This window comes from Theobroma cacao, chromosome 4 (assembly GCF_000208745.1).
Source record: "Theobroma cacao cultivar B97-61/B2 chromosome 4, Criollo_cocoa_genome_V2, whole genome shotgun sequence".
Lineage (NCBI taxonomy): Eukaryota > Viridiplantae > Streptophyta > Magnoliopsida > Malvales > Malvaceae > Theobroma > Theobroma cacao.
This window is the reverse complement of record NC_030853.1, coordinates 11,822,192-11,830,543: the sequence shown is the minus strand read 5'-3', so window position 1 is coordinate 11,830,543 and position 8,352 is coordinate 11,822,192.

The window sequence follows — 8,352 nt, the reverse complement described above, 5'->3', positions numbered from 1 at the left end:
AACCATTGGGTTTCCCTTCTAGGCATATATCATGAGTTCCATAAGTATAGATACCTTTTTTTTGCTTGTCATACGCACTAAGCCAAGTTAATACTTTCATCTTATGTAATCTTTTGACTTTCATCAACATTCATAGAATCCTACCTCAAAACATCCTTTCCATATGGTGTAATAAATTCATAACACATATACCACCTTGCACATAAGTTACTTACTGTCTACAGCTTTCCTCAAATTTATTGTCATCCCTATCTAATTATCTTCCTTATCTTGTACTCCAATAATTTTATTGACTATCTGAATAATTAACTACGAAAATAGCTCAGCTTCCTCCCACTTTATTCTCGCAATCCTTACTAAATCAAAATTTCATATTCCCCATATTCCATAATTTAACTTCATTGGCTATATTTGTGCCTAATTATTACCTCATAGTGTCATGGCATCACTGAGTAATCCCCTTCATGCCTAAATTACAGTCATCAACTTAATCACGTTATCCATTTCGAATGTCATTTATAACCTTATTGCTTCCTTTTATAACCTTTCTCAATAATTATATTACCAATTTATCCCTGTCATACTAAAAGATTCCCATACATATCCAGTTATTTAAACAGCTACTTTACATTCCGTTCGAGTCATACACTTTAAAAGTCAAACTATTAACTTCTTTGTACATATTACTATTATCTCCTTTACACTACATCTACATAGAGTTAAAGTAGTACAAAATTGTACGAAAATATTACATATCATTGGGATCATCGTCTTAATCTGATCTTATCGAAAGATTCTACTCCAAGTCTTTCTTAAGATCCTCTTCTGAGTTATCCTCCTCTTGAGATTTTCTCCTTTGTTCCTCAATCCAAGCTTGTCGTATTCTCCTACGTTCCTCATCACTCACCGGTGCAGCATTTCTTCCATAACCGGGAGGAAAATGTCGTACAATTGACACGTCCTTCCTAGAATGAATATATCCCCTTGAAATTTCCTCCCTCGTCCATTTTCTATGTTACTCTTCAGGTTGTTTCAAAAGGAAATCTTTTTCAGTTCTCGGAGTATCGGAGCTACTCTCACTTTCAAAATTCTCGCTACTCTCAAAGCTTTTCTTATTACGAAACCATTCTACTAAGTTCGGAGGAATTTTATTAATAGGAATTCAGGATGGACCACTTTTCGAATTACCTGAATCAGGGTGCCATTGGCTTCTAGCAATGGAATCTAATGATCCCTCACTAGCACTATGAAGGGTATTGGGACTACCACCTCTTCTAGACATGGTGTGTATGTCACCAGTGCACCTCAAAACCTATATGCAACCAAGTAGTAATTACTTAATTATTCATGCATCACAAGAGTAGGTAGGTTTCTATATGTAGATGCATGCATTCTATTCAATATAACCTAACTTAACTTAACTTGGGTCAGACTGGCACTGTAAATTTTAAAACAACTTTAAAACCAAAACTCTGATCTTTAAAACCAAAAGCTCTAATACCACTTGAATTGTCACGACCCGGTACTCTCCTCGAGCCCGTGACAACCGTCGCGATCTCCCGATAGACATTCATCACCTGGAATGCCAATCAGAACCTCGCAAGGCTTTATTATCAGTTTTCTCACCTCCCTTGTGATCAACAGTTGTAAAATAACATGTTTTGAGAGGTTATAAACTATTTCAAAATCGAAACAATAGAAAAATAATTTGTCTCACATGGGCATTTTGGTCATTTTTTCACATTAATCTCAAAACCAGTTAAAAATGCAGTATATGAGTGGAAAACACATATTTCATAATCAGAAATAAATTTAGATGTCTAAAACATTTATTTTAAACTAAACTATACCTATTTCAATATAACAAAAATATTCAATAAAATATCCTATTTTCTTATAAAATAATATTTATAGAGTTACCGATAAATAATTTTTGTAGCGTAAAAGCTAAATAAATTCATACGTACTGTAATACAGATAAGTAAAGTATAAAATTTAATTTACAATGACACGTGGGCCCACGAATCACCAAAAATATCATAAGAAATGAACTTATAGTTTTTGGATGATGCAAGTCCAACTGTAGTCCTCGATGATACCAGCTATCTACAGTCTATTCTGAGCTTGAAATGGGTGGAAAGGAGGGTGGTGAGATTATAAAATCCCAGTGAGTAAACAAACATCATTTAAATAAGCTAAAGCCGAGAAAAAGAAGACAATCAAAATATCCCATCACATTACGTATTTCACAATTTGAAAATTCCTCCCAACCCATGCAAACGGTTGTATTTCATTTAATTTCTCATTAAGGCTTATGACTTTCATAAACATTTGGCTTATGCCATCAAATAGTAATCGATGACACCTTGATCAGAGGCGTACACTCGAGCCCGCCAAGGCTATTAAAAACTTCGTATACATGTAAAACTTATTTTTATTTCGTTTTGAAAACACAACCGTTCCTTGGCGTTAGCAGAGTTCATCATCACGAGGTGGTTCGGTGTGACGTGAACTCTAACCATACCTCAAGAGATACCCTACGCGCCTCTTCGACCGAGATATGAATATAATTGGATTTCGTGCCCCTCTAATAGGCTAGTCCACAGAACTCGCCCACTACAGCAAGCTAAACCCACCATACAATAAAATTTGCAATAGCATGACATGGCAATTATTTTATTTTACAGCTTCTCAAGGCAAATCAATAATTCATGCATTTTCAACACATTTATCAAGTCAACCATTCATGCCAATATTGCCATAAGCCAATCAATTAGAACCATAAATTTACAACACATCAAGTGGTCTCCAATTACTCTATTTTCAAAATTATCATTCAATTTCAAGACAATTTATAAGTCCATTTCATTTAAACACATTTTCCATAAAATTCACAAAATCAAATAAAAAGACCACATTAGATGATTAAAATGATGATAAGGTTACTCACTTCACAATAGTGGGATTTCTACGTCGCTATTGATTTGTACTCGTATAATTATTCCTATTTGCCAGTCACCTACGTCGTTCGGCACGCTCCCACAACAAACTTTCCTAGCAACAATTTAAATCCAATATATTTAGTGCATCAATTCCACTTCTCTCTCTCATTCTATCATAAATCTACATTATTTCTCCCCATTTCTTTCAATATTTTACCATTCAACTTAACACTCTCAACAAAATGATGCATCTAAATTCTTCCGACATCAATAATTCTTCACAACGAATCATTTAAAATTTCTTAACTTCATTCGAGCACTATTCGTAAATTTTACATTTTCTTCTTTACTTTAGTCCTATGATACCTCCTAATAAAATATTTAAATGTTGTATTAAAGTAATTTAAATTTAATTCATATCACCAAATAACCAATGTATAATTAAATAAAATGTGCTAGCCTCTATAAAGTCCAATTTCACAATAAGCCATGGAGTAGAGTAAAGAAATTTTACCCAATTAGGCTAGGTTGGCCCAAGTCTCCACCTTCCTTTTCTTTTGGACTTTTCTTCCTTTGTTGTTTTTGGGTCCTTTTTCATGGACTTCTCCCATTTCTTTTTACTTGGGTCATGCCCATTCTATCCTTATTGGGCCATGTCCATTTATATGCATATATATATTTTTCTTTTTTTTTCTCTTCTTTTCTTTTCTTTCTCTTTTATTCTTCCTCTTCTCTCCGGCCGACCAGCAGCTTCTTGCTTGTCTTTCTTTTTCCTTTCTCACGTACAAGAGCTGTCCACAATTTCCTCTCTCTCTCTCCCTCTCACCGTCGGCCACACTTTCTAGCTTTTTCAACCATAATTTTTCAGCAGCTAAGGCTGCTCATATTGACTTCAAAATCAGCAGCAAAGCTGCTCTATTTGTTCTCAAAAATCAACAGCTAAGCTGCTCTATTTTCCCTCCAAAAATCAGCAGCCAAAACAACAAAGATTAACAACCAAAACTGCACTTTACAACCTTCAAAATCAGCTGCAAAAATCTGCACTTCTCAACCTCCAAAACTAGTAGCAAAACAGCACTTTTCAACCTTCAAAATCAGCAGCTAAAGCTGCTCCTCTCATTCCTTAAATGTACAGAAAAATTGCTCTCTTTTCCTCCTTAAATGGTAGCAAAACCGCCCCTCTCAACTTAGCTTTTTGACTTTTCTTTTCTTCCTCACCACTCGGCCTTCTCTTGTTTCTTTTTGTTCTCTTTGTTCACGCCTTCTTCTTCTTTCTTTTTCTTCTCTTAACTAACCGACTTCTCTCTTTCATCTTGTCTTCTTCACTTTACTTATTCACCCATATATATATATATATATATATATNTCTCTTGTTTCTTTTTGTTCTCTTTGCTCACGCCTTCTTCTTGTTTCTTTTTCTTCTCTTAACTAACCGACTTCTCTCTTTCATCTTGTCTTCTTCACTTTACTTATTCACCCATATATACATATTTTATTCTTTCCATTTTATTCCAACTTGGCTGGCCCTCACATTTTTCTTTCTTTCTTCATTTTGTTCCACATGGTCTACCCCCCCTTCCATCAATTAAATTAAAGAGTCTTTTGACTCTTTTTATTGACCACATTGGCGGCTGCCTATGTTGGTCTATCTTTACATATATATATATATATATATATATATATATATATTTTTATATACTATTATTATTTTACTATATGTTCATTTTATTTCTCTCATTAATTCCACTACATATTCTTCAATCTTTATATTTCAAATTCGATCCTTTTAATACGTCTAAAAATTTTAATTTTCATCTATCTTTTTACTTTACAAGCGTACAATCAAAACATCGAAATTTTACTTCAACGCTGTGTCACCATAATATTTTAAATATTTACTTACCCGCGCTAACTCGATTTAATAAAATCATGCGGTTTAACTTACGCCATTTATCTCCAAAAATTTATTTCTATTTCTTCTCCCCCCACTTGGATCAACCATATGATCCTTCTTCACGACTGATTTTGATTTTGACATCCGGTTAAATATCAATATTTTAATATTATTTTATTAAAAAAATATTATTTTATTCTAAAAATTTCCTATTGTCTCCTTGGTACCTAAAATACCTTATTATGCCTCAATTTGCATCCGATCAACTTTATTAATCACTGTTTCAAAATATGGGGTATCACACTCACAATCCTTATTAATCAAAAATTTATCTTTTTCGAAGTTCCTTCATTTATCTCTAATGGACCATATTTGTATTAGATTATCTTTCTATAATTTTATGGTATCATTTTATACTTCCTCCACCCTCAAGCTTGCAATCTTTGGCTTTATCACATTAATCGCTCAAAATGTCATTTACAGCCTCATTGATTTCTTCCATATCCTTTCGAATTGTAACTACAATTAAGATTCCCAATTTCACATCTCCATGACTGATTGTTAGTCTTACCACACTGTCTCCCAATATCCTGTGCAATTACAATGCACTAAACCCACTTATTATAACATAGTCCCCTAGTTCAATGTGTTTTGTCATGACCCGATACTCCCTTCGAGCCCGTGACAACCGTCGCGGTGTCTCGATTGACACTCATTACCCGAAATATCAACCGGAACCCCGCAAGGCTTTAATATCAGTTTCTCATTTCACTTGTGAGTAACCGTTGTAAAATATCATGTTCTAAAAGATTTTAAGCTATTTCCAACTTAAATCAATAAAAAAAATGATTTCTATCTCACTGGGGCATTTTGGTCATTTTTTCTCAAAAATTTCGAAACCAACTAAAAATATAGTATGCGAGTATAAAACACATAATTCATGATCAAAAATAAGTTTAAACGTATAAAACCTTCATTTAAAATGAAATTATGACTATTTGAATATAATAAAAATATTTAATAAAATATTCTGTTTTCTTATAAAAAATATTTATAGAGTTACCGGTAAATAATTTTTGTAGCGTAAAAGCTAAATAAATTCATACATACTGTAATACATATAACCAAAGTATAAAATTTAATTTACAGTGACACGTGGGCCCACGAACGACCAAAAGTATCAAAAGTGGTAAACCTACAGTTTTTTAGGATGCAAGTCCAATTGTAGCCCTCAACAAAGTGAGCTATCTACTGACTATCCTGAGCCTGAAATGGGTGGAAAGTAGGGTGATGAGATTATATAATCTCAATGAGTAAACAAATACCTTCTAACATATCTAAAACTGAGTAAATGGAGACAGATAAAATAGATTAGCATAAAAATGATTCTCAGCAATTTGAACTCAGTTCAATAAGATAAAATAGATTCATTTCACCAAAATAAACAAAGAGGCTTATGATTTCTTGAAAGGTTTGGCTCGTGCCAAAATCATTCTCATACTCAGTTATCAGGGATACCTTGGCCGAGGGCTATCCCAACCAAGTCTATCAAGGCTGTTAAAAAGTTATGTACCCATAAATCATGTTTTTATTTTAAAAACATAGTCGTTCCTTGGCGTTGGCTGAGTTCATCCTCACGTTGTGGTTTAGCGTGAAGTGAACTCTAAAGTGTTAACCTCAGGAGTTATCCATCCGCGCCTCTCATATTGAGGTAGGAATATAATAGGGTTACCGTGCTCCGCTAATTGGCTGGTTCACGAAACCCGTCCACTGCAGCGACCAATTTATAACCCACCAATTCAATAAAATTCAATAGCATGACATGGCAATTATTTTATGTTATAACCTCTCAAGGCAAATCAACAATTCATACCTTTTCAGTACATTTACCAAATCCAACCATTCATGCCAATATTATCTTAAGCCATTCAATTCAAACCATGATTTATAACACAACAATTAGTCTCCAATTACTCCATTTTCAAAACCATCTTTCAATTTCAAGTCAATTTTATAAAATCATTTCATTTCATCACATTTTGTTTATAAAATATAAAGATTTACCATTTAAACTAATTTTCTATCAAATCACAAAAACAAATAAAAACTACTTTAGATAATTAAGACGATAATAAGGTTACTCACTGTAATGGAAATCTAGTTCCGAGTACTCCGATTCTTGATCCTCGGGTACTATCTCTTTACTTTTGCCAGAATGCTCACTACCTAGACATAATGCAGAATAAGCCATTTACTACATTTGTGCTAAATTGTTATAAAACCAATTCAGACTCTATACTAATGCATGAAATAGGATGTGAAATACTCGGGTAACTATCTAAATACTGTGTTCAATATAAATTCAATTATGTACCTAAATAAAACGGTATTGGCCTAGTTCGATCTATCACCCAATTAATTGGCCAATACATCCAATTCAACTCCAAATAATTTCATTTTTCTCCCAATACTCCAAATCATCAAACACAAATTAAATAACTTGAAACATGGCAAAATCATCCTCACATTTTCTCTTGAAAAATTCGGCCATGGTGGGTGCATCAACACTATGATTTTTCCTACTTGATTTTCTCACCATAATTCAACATTTCCTAACCAATTCACTTGAAATAAAATCAAATCCACCATCAACTCTCTACAAGGAAGATTCAGCCAATGATGAACTCATGAGGAATATGTGAATTTCAAACTTAATTCTTACACTTAACACCATAAACAACTAAAAACATCCATATATCTTAAAAATCTATCTAAATCATCATCAAACTCTCTCTCCTAGGGTTTGATCAACAAGAGATCGATGATGATTTCATGTGATTCAACCATGGAAAATAAGAAAAATGCTTAAGAAAGAGAGATCTCAAGGTTAATTGAAAAATCTTACCTTTTTTTTCCCTTGTTTCCTTGAATTTACACACTTTTCCCTTGAATTTTTCCACCTAGGGTTTTGTTCTTCCTTTTCTTCCTTTGTTCTTGCTCTGACCGGCCATAAAAATGAGAAATGGGCTGGTTTTGTACTAATTTATAAGGAAAATAATAAAAAAATAATAGCTTGACACTTGTCACCTTACCATTGGTCCATTTTTAATTTCTTAACTATTAATCTTTCTTTCTCCACCACATAAAATCCTTCAATTATCCATAATAATATCGAGTAAAATTCATGTGCTGGACAAGTGTTGGGTGATGTAAAATTACAATTTTGCCCTTGGGTGGCAAAATGATTATTTTACCCCTATGCTCGAAAAAATGTTGAAATTAAAATTTTTCACTTCCCAAACTCAAATTATACTCCAAATGATCAATCATAGTCAAAAATTTCATCCAACACTCACATCTTAACCTCAGGTAGAGAAATGACCATTTTGCCCCTAGGTCATGAAAATTCTAATTTGACTCTAAATCAGTCCTCGAATTTCAAATCACCATTTTAAGTCATTCTGGGGTTTTAAAATTCTCAATTTCATCTTAAAATCTCTATTTGGACTAGTTCGA